We start from the raw sequence: 11538 nt of genomic DNA, 5'->3' as shown, positions 1-11538 counted from the left end.
AGCGACACCCAGGAGAAGCAGAGGCCTCTCGGAGGTCAGGACTGACTTGCTAATTGCAGAACTGGGATTCGAACCCAGGTCTCTTGGTTCCCACGTCTGCCTCTTCCCACACATGCCCCAGCCAACTCTCCACGCCAGGCTACTCTCTGCCAAAGAGAAGACCTTTGCAATGTTTTGAGTCCTTGAAGGCAAACCAAAAGAATTCCCTACTTGCGGCTGGCATTTCAAGCATGGGTTTATGGCTTTTCTGGTGAGAACCGTCCAGGGGCCTATCGCCCCGCGTGAAATAGATACTTTTCCAATCAAAGAGTCAAACCAGAAGTTGGCTCCCTAAAAAACCACTTGTCTGGAACGTTCGCCAGCCCTGAAGGTTCGCAGTGCGGATGCTGAAGGCAGCCTCAGACGTGCGCAGAGCAGGGCGGAGGGTGGGAACGCGCGGCCCACGGTGGAAACACACACAGGCCGCGCCTTCGGGGCTCCCGGGCTGGCCAGGCCTCTCCTCGCCGAACCCCAGATGAGCTCTTATTTTATGAGATTTTTCTTTCATGAAACAAAAACAGCAATTAAAGAGAAAAACCTTCTATAAACAAGTGTCTATACTTCTCGTTTGCTTAACTTTTTCCAACCTTATGAAAAGTTGGAACCGAAATTGCCTTCGGAAGGAAGGTTCGGGAAGTATTTTCTTTCAGGTTCATTCAAAATAGTCGTACCTCCTTCTCCGCCCCTTCCCGCAGTCTGATGTTTCCAACGGTCTCCACCATGTCCTGGACACGCCGGGTGTTATCATTAAGCGCCAGGTTTATGGGGACAGGCAGGTGACCTGAATGTCATTTCTGATCTACCCCCCGCCCCCCAGTCTGGGTGGGATCTGAGACCCTAAATGGTTGGATCATTTGCAGCAAAGAGGTTGGTTAGTTCCAGCTGGGGATGGGTCGTGGGCTGGTTAGGGACTGGTTAATTCATTCCAAACGGTCAAGAGGGTGGTGAGCAGACAGAACTTGTGGTTGGGAAAGGCTTCCCTTAACCCTTCCTGAATTCTGATCTGAGGTTTGTACAAACAGACATTCTGTGTGGGGTGGAGCACAGCCAGGAAGTCTCTGAGAAAACTGTATCTTACACATTTTCTTTGAGACGGCCAGACATAAATCTTTGAGGATATCCGTCTTCCTAACAGAGTGGCTGGGTTTTATGGTTACTACACCCTGGTTAGATTTTAATGGATAAAATACTTTTTGGAGTCCAAGGAAAGGGCCAGTATTCCCTGAACAGATGAGACAGTTTTCCAAGCAGAAAGGAATGCCTATTTTCTGGAAGTCGGAGACCCTACACAACTAAGGGGAGAGGGTACATGTGTGTGTGCATGTGTGTGTGTACACATATGTGTCTGCATATGTGTGTGTGGTTGAATGAAAAAGAGTACTTTTGCATACGTATTCACTTCTTTTCAGGATAAGCAAGTTTAATTTTTCTGCTTCTGAAATCAGTATAGTTGGACTAGGTCAGTTGGCTCCATGGTGAAGTAAGATAAATATGTATTTGTCAACCCAAACTACTCATCTCCGTGCCCTTTGAAAACATCATTCATAATACTAAGAAGCCCGGCTGCTCACCCATGCATTCATTTTGACCCATAATATTTCTCCTTCTTCCCTCCCTCCGTCCTTCTTTTTCTTCCTACAGATATTTTTCCAAGTACCCACTATGTGCCAGGTGCTGCCCAAGGTTTTCTTGATCATACGGGGCTTTGCCTGTCTCTTCAGCTCATTTTTACTGAGCAACTACTGCAGGCCAAGCGTGGCTCATGTTGCAGACTCAAGGTGCATGAAAACAGAGGAGGCCTTTGCTTGAGAAACCGACTTTTATTCCAGGTTCTTGATGGGTCTGTCAGTCACCCTGGCCAACACGGTCTATATCTGAGTACTGCTCTGCCCAAGACACTCGCTTTGCTTTTACTTTTAAAAACTTTTAGTTGTAAACTAAAATACGAATGGAGAAACTCATGCATGTGTGTGCGCGCACACACCCACACATACACACACACAAATGTATATGCTAATGAAGGATGTTAAGTGGACAGGACATCCTGCCAGCCCCCTAGAGTTCCCTCCTCCCGCCTCCTTCACCCTCCAAGAAGCCAGTGTCCCAACTCTTTGGCAATCCCTTCTTCCTTTCTCCTTAGGGTTTTATCACCCAAGTGTGCCACCCTAAAGCCATGGCGTGAATGTGTCCCCAGAAATTAATGTGTTGAAAACCGAATCATCCAGTTCATACATTTGTGGCCTTTGGAGGTGGGGACTCTTGGGGTGATTAGGATTGGATGAGGCCATGGGGGGTGGGACCCAAGATGGCACTAGTGGCTCTGTAAGAAGAGGAAGAGGCCCAGGTAGCCTGCTGGCTCTGTCTTGCCATGCGAGATAGGATGCAGCACAGGCCCCCCAGAAGGCCAGCAGAGGCCAGCACCATGTTTCTAAACTTCTCAGGCTCCAGAACTGTGAGCCCAATCAGCTTCTCTTCTTTATAAATCACCCTGCCTCTGGTGGTTTGTTAAAGCAACAGAAAGGAGACTAAGCTAGCTAGACGCTCTAATTTGGTTTGTTCATTTATTGAAGACTTGACATTTCTTTTATGTCTCTTATCTGTAAGGCTTCCCTCCTTCCTTTTCTTTATCCTATCATTTTGGGTTCAAGAATCTGAATCAGTTGACCTGTCTCTTCTCCCACACTTGGGATTTCCCATTGCACTCTCTTTGTACATGCTTCTCTCTTCCTTATATTTCCTGTGAATTGGCAGCTGTCAGAGGCTTGATCAGATTCAAGTCCGATCCCTTCAGCAGGACGGAGCTGGGAGTATATGCCTTTCATCAGGAGACACAGTATCTTTTTAAATTTTTAATTTTTTTTGTTATGTTGGCAGCAATTGCTGGTCAATGCTAGATCTATGGAGTCATTGCCCCCCCCCAAAAATGGTGATGGCCAAGTACTGCCATGCTGTTTTTGTTTTCCTGTACTGGCTGGAATGATTCTCAAGGACATGCTTGCCCTAACTTGCTGTTTGATTGCTTATTTGTAAGTGTCTATAGGAAATACATAAGGCATGCTTGATTCTTTATTTCTCCTGCCTTGAAAACTGGGCAAATAAGCTGGATCCCTACCACCCATTAAAAGCAACAAGTTAGGTTTTAAAAATATAACTAAAATCCATCAATTTAACATGCTTGATGGATATACTGTACAAAGAATGTGCTGTGCCCAAGGCACAAGGCTTAGTCCAACTACTCGGAAAGATGCACAATTAAAAACGTATGTATCGATTTTTTTCTGCAGTTTTCCATTTAATTTTTTTTGGGGGAGGCTGAAGATTGAACTCAGGGGCTCTTGACCATTGAGCCACATCCCCAGCCCTATTTTGCATATTATTTAGAGACAGGGTCTCACTGAGTTGCTTAGGGTCTTGCTAAGTTGCTGAGGCTGGCTTTGAACTTGCAATCCTCCTGCCTCAGCCTCCTGAGCTGCTGGGATTACAGGCATAAGCCACTGTGCCCAGCTCCATTTAATATTTTTACTGTTGACCTGGAATAATTGAAACTTTGGAAAACAAAACAGAGTAAGGGGGACCACTGTGTGTCTCTCTTGTTTGTCTACCCAAGGGACAGGTGGCTGGAGGGTTGTCCACTGGTTTCCCTGACCCCTGCCCCTGCTGGTGTAGGGGAACCCCCAAGGGTTAGTTCTACACCTCTATGCTGCATTTGCAGAAGGCCTCCCAGGGCACTTCTGAGGTCAGAAAGTCTCTTGGGGTAGGAAGCAGCATGCACCTGGTAGGCAGCACCTGCAAGCTGGAGGTGCGTTTGAGATGGTGTGGACACGTCTGCCATCTGAGGCTGAACCCAAGGGGAGAAGAAGGGCCTGCTGCAGGGGCCATGCTGGTCCTGCTGTTTGTGAACTCCCCAGCAGCTACAGGACTCAGTGCTTCTTGAAAAGGGTGCATTAACTCAGGGAGCAGGCACTGAGCCCAAGTCTTGGTCTTCAGAGTCTGAGATTTTTACCTGCCAGGTCACAGTGGGCCCTTTGCAATTTCTCCAACTTTGCTGTTTGATTGCTTATTTGTAAATGTCTATAGGAAATACATAATAGGTAGCACACAGACACATGCACACAATAAAAAGAAAAAGGAGACTGTGATAAGTCCTCAGTTCAAAGTTGGGAGAAGAGATGAACTCAGAGTGACTGGAGGAATGGATTGTAGAATTACAAGACTAGCTACCACTTTATTGAGAAAATAATTTCTCTAACCTCTTCCTCCTCCTCCTTTTTTTTTTTTTTTTAATGTGTGTGTGTGTGTTAGGGATGAAAGCCAGGCAAGTGTTCTACCACTGAACTACACAGCCAGGCCTGTGTCTTGAATTTTTTCAACTCTAGAACAAAAGTAGTGATCCTTTGTTATCCAGAGAAGGTTGATTCAGAACCCCTGACAGATACCGAATCCATGGACGCTCAAGTCCCTTCTATTGAAATAGCCCAGTATCTGCAGAGAACCCCTGCACATCCTCCTGCAGGCTTGAGATCATCTCTAGGTGACTTATGATGCCTAGCACAGTATAAATGCTATGTAAATAGCTCTCATACTGTATAATTTAGGGAATCATGACCAGAGGGAAAAAAAATCTGTATTCAATTAGCACAATACAATTTTTTTTCCCCCTGAATCTTTTTGATCCCAGGTTGGTAGGATCCGTGGGTATAGAAACTGCAGATAGAGGGTGGATGAATCTCATTCAGATTTTACAGATACCTGCAGCACAGGGAATTAAAGAAGCTCTCCCAGGTCACAGGATCACCAGGGATTTTAGCTAAAGCCTTTCTGGCTTTGGGGGTTGAGCTAGCCTCCTTAAATGCAGAAGAGCCGCAGAAAGGACCCCTGTGCCCCTGCCCTCATGGGTCTGTCCTGCCTGGAAACCTGGCTCAGGCTGGATCAGGAATCAGCAGCCAGTCCTTGCCCCGAACCCCAGGCGGCAGCTTCTGGCACAGACTCAGATCGGCTTTTGCGCCTGGGGAAGTCGATTCCTGCCGAATCCAGCCCCTGCCTGGTCTGAGGTCCACCCATCTCTAATTTTCATATGAGTTATATTAAAGAGTCTGATGGGAAAGTATGTCTTGTTTTAAAAATAGAATAATACAACAATAAATCAAGAAGAAAAAGCAAAGTGAAAAAATGCAGAAAACAGATGAAAAGAAAAGGGAAAAAGTGAACGGTATAAAAATACCCTCCACGCCAGGCACTTCAAATGTGATTTCCTGTGGCCTGCACTTTGAAGGTGCCTGCTGTTACGCCATGGGCGTCGTCTGAAGGCCAACAGGGCAGACCAGAAAGGCGTGTGGAGACTTGGAGGCCAGGGTGACATCTGACCTGCCGCTGCTCCAGACGCGCCCACCGAGGACACGTCAGATGATTTTCCGCCTGGTGGCACTGGGCCCGCGGGTCTGCTCCACCCGCCCGCGCCCACCCAGCCCCGACAGCTTCCTGTTATGGGCGGCGGGCACACAGTGGGGCCACGGGCGCCGACTTCCTTGCGGGTTGGTGCGGAGGACTTCAAAAGCCACGTCTGGCATGCGGAGAAATGATTTAAAAGTGAACTTGGGTGGCTCCCAATGTGACCTACTCCAAGTAAGTAGAAAGGAAACATACATTATCTCGTGTTAGAGAGCAGGCGCCTTTGAAGGCACGGCCAGCTATTTATGAAATCCTAACTGATTCCTGAAGAAAGCCCCCCATCCCTCGACCATCCTCGCAGCCGCTGGCAAGGCCAGGAGGACACAAAACATGATGTCAGGCCGCCAAATTCCAAATTGGCCAGGACTGCGTGACAAATTTGTAATTCTAATCAACCAGGATCTCGAATGTATGCCCCAAGAATATACTGTCTGCTTCAGGGATGCACTTGTCTGATGTTAAACGTTGCCAAGAAAAAGCAAAATAAACATCTTTTCCAACAGGCTGATTTGGGAGGGGCGAGGGGCGGTGGTGTAGGAGTGGAAAAAATAACATTTCAATAACATGAGAGAAAAAAGAACAAATCAAGACTTGACTGACGCAGCCCGCGAGGCTGCCCAGCTCAGATGTTTGGGGCCGAGGACTGCGCTCCTGCTGGGGCGGGAGGCTGGCCGAGCGGGCTGTGGATGGAGACAGACCCACACCCCGGGAGCACCTGACACGAGGGGCTTGAACCTGAGAAGCGTCCTAGGACGAATTGGGACCATATTTATAAACCACTGAAATGTTTCTGGCTTGCCAGGCAAGAAATTGGCGGCAGGCATCCTCGGAACACGGGGATGTGTGTGTGAAGGTGTGTGCGCACGCATGTGTCCTGGCCCCGCTCGGGCCAGCTGCACTTGATTAGTAATTCTCCAGCGCCTGGCGGCAGGAGGCGGGGTTGTCAGCACCCTCTGTGGCTCTCTGCTGGGTTGCCACCCTTCCGTGCCTTAGGAGCCTCGGGAGGGGTCCTCCGAGGGGCTGCCTGTGGGGCGGGCGCAGGCTCTGGAAGAGGAACTACCAGAGGGAGGGAGAAAGGGGCGTGTCCAGGATGCAGCCCCGCCCCCACCATGCTGACTCCGCCCCCTGGAGGAGGAGCGGACGCCCGCGGTCACAGACTCTAAACTTGAAGTCCTAGCTGTGCCTTGGAGCGAGAAAAAGAAGGGACCAGGCACTGACCGTTGAACCCGAACAAAACTTTTGACCTTTCGGGATCATACAATCGGGAATCGTGGGTTATAAAAGCCCCAGGCTTCATCAGGATTGATATTATTTTATTAAAAGAAGCAAAATGTTGCATTTCAAGCTGGCCTCTGAATCGGCCCGTCCCTGATGCCTGAAATTTGTCTCTGCCTTGGATCAGGCTTTGAAGGTTCATGTTCAAATGAAGTCCTTCCAAAATGGAAGCCTGCTGAGGCGGGCCTGTGTAGCCTCTCCCCCAGCCTGGCTCCAAGACGGGACTCCTAAAATTTGGGGTCACTGAACCCGGTGTGACTCTGTGTGCTGGCAATGCAATTCAAACACTGACATGAAGTTTACGTGGAATTCCAAGGTGTGAGTGGATCCACAGAAATGGGAATGCGGACCCCGCTCTTGGGGACCTCTGAAAGTCTGGGACGTGTAGACTGGATATGTTCTGAAGGAAGTCAAGAAGGGTCCCGGGCAAGAAGCACAGCCCTGGAGGACAGATGAATACTTTGGGGTATGGGAGTTGAAGGTTGGCGCTAGCTCCAGAACTCAGGGGGTCAAGAAGTGGTTCCAGACCCCACTCTGCCACCTCTGCACATGCCTGGGCAGTCTCATCCCTCACATGGCATGCTCAGGACACTCAAGACATGTCACACAGTTCTACGCATTTGTGACATGAGATACCAATGCTCCCCCAAGAATTCCATATGACTTTGGCCATTGGGTATGTGTATGCAGCAGTTCGTCGAGTTCCGTACAATTGCCAGCTGTTATTGCTGTTGTGCTGAAAGACAGGAGCCATGTTCTAGGTCTGTGTGTCCCTTCAAAATTCAGTCTTCCTTGTAGTATTAAGGGATGGAGACTTTTGGAGGTGGCTAGGTCATAAGGGGAGAGCCCTTGAAAAGGGGTCAGTGGCTTTGTAAAGAAGCTGGAGGAGGCTTATTTGTCCTTCTGCTATGTGGGAATGCAGCAAGATGGCAGCTGTGAGGGATCTCCGGGTTCCTTGATCTTGGACTTGCTGTTGTTTACAAGCTACCTGGTCTTAGGCGATCGTGATAACAGCCCAGATGGGCTAAGACCACAGGAAGGCAGCTATGTGGCCCCTTGTTACAGAAGCTCAGTAGTATCTTAATCAACAATGAGCACGTGAGAGTTCAAACATCCAAACCAGGATGAAGCCTGAGGGAAAGCCGTGGTCCAGGTGCTGCTGTGGTGCCAGAGACCCCCCACCCAGAAGACCCTTGCCAAAATTAAGCTTCTCCTCTTGTCAGAAGATTCTTACAAAAAATATCCACAGGCAGAATTTTTGCAGAGGGAATTGTGGTTGTTGATGGTTTCCTCCTTTTGTAAATGCCAGGTTTGCACACACAAGGTGTTCAAGTGGCACCCCTTTCTCCATAGAAAAGCCCTCTTCACCATGGCTGATTTTAGGACTGTCAGCAAAAGAGTCTCTGAAAAAGAGTCCAATGTAGACAAACTTCCTATTTTCATGTCACCCTGTTTACCTGGCCACTGGCCGAGAAGGTACCAGCACTCCAGGTGCTGGACACCCCCTTACTAGTTTTTACAAACATATCAAGTATAGTACTTTGAAGAAATGTACAAACAAGGCCTCTGGCCTTGAGTGGGGGCTTCACAGAGACCTCTACATTTTTAAGATAAGTTACAAATGAGCTCCATGGTAACAGCTGGCAGGGGAAGGAGAGGGGAGAAGAAGTTCTCCCCTTCTCAGGTGTTGTCCTTGAAGGGTTAACTTGCCCAGAACAATTAACTTCTGCAGATTATGAACTTCTGAGCCCCTCCCCTTACATGCTGGGTATAAAACTCTGAAACTCCCTGAACTTGGGGTTCAGGGGATTGATTGATTATAGCAAAAGCTGTACCCTCTGAACCTGGCTGCAGCCAAATAAAACTGTTTCCTGCTATCTTCGGTGCTTTGCCTCGTTTGTCCCTACAACATTGTGACAGAGTTGGGGTCCGTAAGCTTGTTGTACAAAAAAGATATTATCTCTGTTTTCTTGGTAAAGACTTATAAGACCTGTGTCTAGCCTAAAAAGCACTTTCTGGGAACTCAAGGAAAAAAAATTATTTTTATGTAAACCTCCAAGCCCTTCCTCCCACTGGGCGTAAAGTTCAAAGAATTTCTAGACTCATTGTCTGGAGAATGTTCTAGGCTATCCAATAGACCTCTGGACCGACTGCAATCAATAAACCTGCTTCCTGAAAATGCCTCAGGTGTCCAGCCTCTTCTGTCCTGGGTCAGTATTATGTGGACAGTTCTGAGCATGTCAGTTAGGAATCTTTCTATCACGAGTGATAGAAACCCACCTTCGAGCGACTTGAGCCAAAGAGCAGGGATTTATTCCTCCCATAACTGTTTCTCTTGATGATTATTTCACTTGGTTTTTAGTCATATGGTCCTATTTCTTGGCATGCCTAGTAACTCTTGATTAAATATCAGACATCACATATAAAAAATTATAGCATCTCCAGATGATGTGATCTTCTTTCAGAGAGAGCTCATTTGCCTTTTCCTGGGTCTGGCAGATGGCTAGTGTGGGGCTGTCCCTTAGCCTCCTCCCACCCTGCTGAGTTGAGCTGCTCCGCTGGCTTCTGGTGCTCTGTGATGTCCAGTTGGGAGATTGGCGCATTCCTGGACCCCTCCCGTGTCGGCCCTGAAATGCCACTCCTTGTCTCCCCAGCACTCTGAAATTTCTGAAAATACCACTCTGCTCTCAAAAGGCTTTCTGTTAAGCTTGAAAATTTGGCAGTTTGTTGGTTTCTCTGTTCCTCAGCAGTGAACTCTGCCCAGGAAACGTCTGGGTTTTCATCCTCTTTCCTTGCACTTGGAATCAGCAAAGTCCCCAAGGAAAAAAGTGGCTTTGGAAAGGCCTCCTCAAAGCTCCTGCTCCCTGAGCCGTGTCCCCTCTGGTTCTGGCGGTCTGAGCAGCTGTCCAGTGCCTCTAAGCAACCACACACAGGACTTCCGGCGGCTTCTCCAGCGGTTCTCAGAGGGACTCCGTTGACGTGGAAACAGATGTGTCTGGTTTACAGTATCAGAGAGGTCTAAGGACAGCTCTGGAGCCCAGGATCATCGGAATCCAGGTGTCCAGTGATGACGTTATTAGGCCCTTCTTTCTCTTCCTGAGATCGACCTCGCTCTTACAGACTTCCTCCTCATCCACCTTGCCCTTGATCTTGCAGGGAAGACCTCTAGCAGCACCAGGCTTATATTGTAGCAGATTAGCAATCTGCAGAAGGAGAAAGGCTTATTCAACAAAAATCCCAGGAAGAGCTCTCATGGGCCACGTGTGAATCATAGTTCCCACCATGATCCAGTCCCTGTGGCAGGAGAATAAAATATGATAGTCATTTAAGACCTGGTCTTATGTCCATCACAGAGTGTGAGTGTGATCAACCCCTCTGACTACCTCTGGAGGAGGAACACTTCTCAGACAGGAAGAATGGAGGTGTTATTTTTTGAGAAAAAAAGGGGAATAGATAGATGATGGCCAGGCACAATCAAATCTATCCTCTTTATTAGTCTTTTTTCCATTCCTATAACAAAATACCTGAAGTTGGGTAGTGGAGAAAAGAGGTTCATTCAGTCACAGTTTTGGAGAGTTGAAACCAAAGCTCATGCACTTCTGTGAATTCTGAAGTGGTCGAGTGTGCGGTGCGTCAGTGTCTTAGAACTCTGTTAGTGGCTGCTCTTGCTTAGCCACATGCCACTTGTCACTGGCCTATCTCAAAGGATCCAGGTACATTTCATTGTCCAGCAATAAAAATTTATTAATTTGTTCTGAGACAAGTATCTCTGGAATTGTTTATCTGGAAATCTTAGAATTATAAAGATTTCGGAAAAAAATAAAAGCTGAACTCTTAAGGAGCCCATAAAAACTCAAGAGAGGAAACAAGATTCGTTGCACAGTCCAAGGGAGGATAACTCTGGGAAGGCTTCTTAGAAGATATGTGTTTAGAGATGGGAGTCTGTGGATTTGATGTGTCCGTAGGTGAGGTTAGCAGGGTCCACAGCCTCTAGTTGACTCAACAGAGCAAAAGCAACAGGTGGTAAGGAACCATTCCTCTCATCTCAGTTGAATGTCCTTCCAATTCGGTGAAGTATGTAAAGATTCACGTAGAGACAGAGATGAGGCTAGAAAGATAGCAGGCCCTAAGTGCAGAGGCCAGGTTTTTAAATTTTTTTTTTTTTTTAGTTGTAGATGGACATAATACTTTTATTTTGTTTTATTTTTATGTGGTGCTGGGGATCGAACCCAGGGCCTCATGCATGCTAGGCAAGTGTTCTACCACTGAACCACAACCCCAGCCCTCTATTTTCTGCTTTCTGTCTCTCTGAATTTTTAAATTCTGCACACCCCATACAGTGGACTCATGTGATATTGTTCCTTTATTTTATGTATTTATTTTTATGTGGTGCTGAGGATCGAACCCAGGGCCTCACATATGCTAGGCGAGGGCTCTACCACTGAGCCCCAGCCCCAGCCTGATCTTTGTCCTTTAATGTGTGGCTTATTCCCCTTGGCATGTTTTCAAGGTTCGTCCATGTTGCTGCCTGTAGCAAAGAACTTTATTCTTTTCATGGCTGAACAGTATTCCAGACTAGGGGCATTCCATGTTTCATTGGTCCACTCATCTGCTGATGAACATCTGGGTTGTTTCCTTCTATTGGCTGTTGAGAAGAAGACCACGGTGGACGTTCACGCTCAAGGGTCTGTTTGAGTCTCTGTTTTCAGTTCGTTTGTGTAGATACTTCCGTGTGGGATTGCTGAGTCAGATGTAAGCACATTTAGGTGAAGCTCT

General features: G+C 47.6%; 1 non-coding gene across 1 annotated transcript; it reads right to left on the bottom strand.

Moving 5' to 3' along the window:
- Positions 1–10970: 10970 nt before the first annotated feature.
- On the bottom strand, positions 10971–11043 carry Trnaa-agc (transfer RNA alanine (anticodon AGC)). The gene has a single exon. It is a non-coding gene; the product is annotated as a tRNA-Ala (tRNA).
- Between the last annotated feature and the right edge of the window lie 495 nt (positions 11044–11538).

This window comes from Ictidomys tridecemlineatus, chromosome 1 (assembly GCF_052094955.1).
Source record: "Ictidomys tridecemlineatus isolate mIctTri1 chromosome 1, mIctTri1.hap1, whole genome shotgun sequence".
Lineage (NCBI taxonomy): Eukaryota > Metazoa > Chordata > Mammalia > Rodentia > Sciuridae > Ictidomys > Ictidomys tridecemlineatus.
Note: the sequence above shows the minus strand (reverse complement) of the source record. Positions and strands in the feature narration are given on the sequence as shown.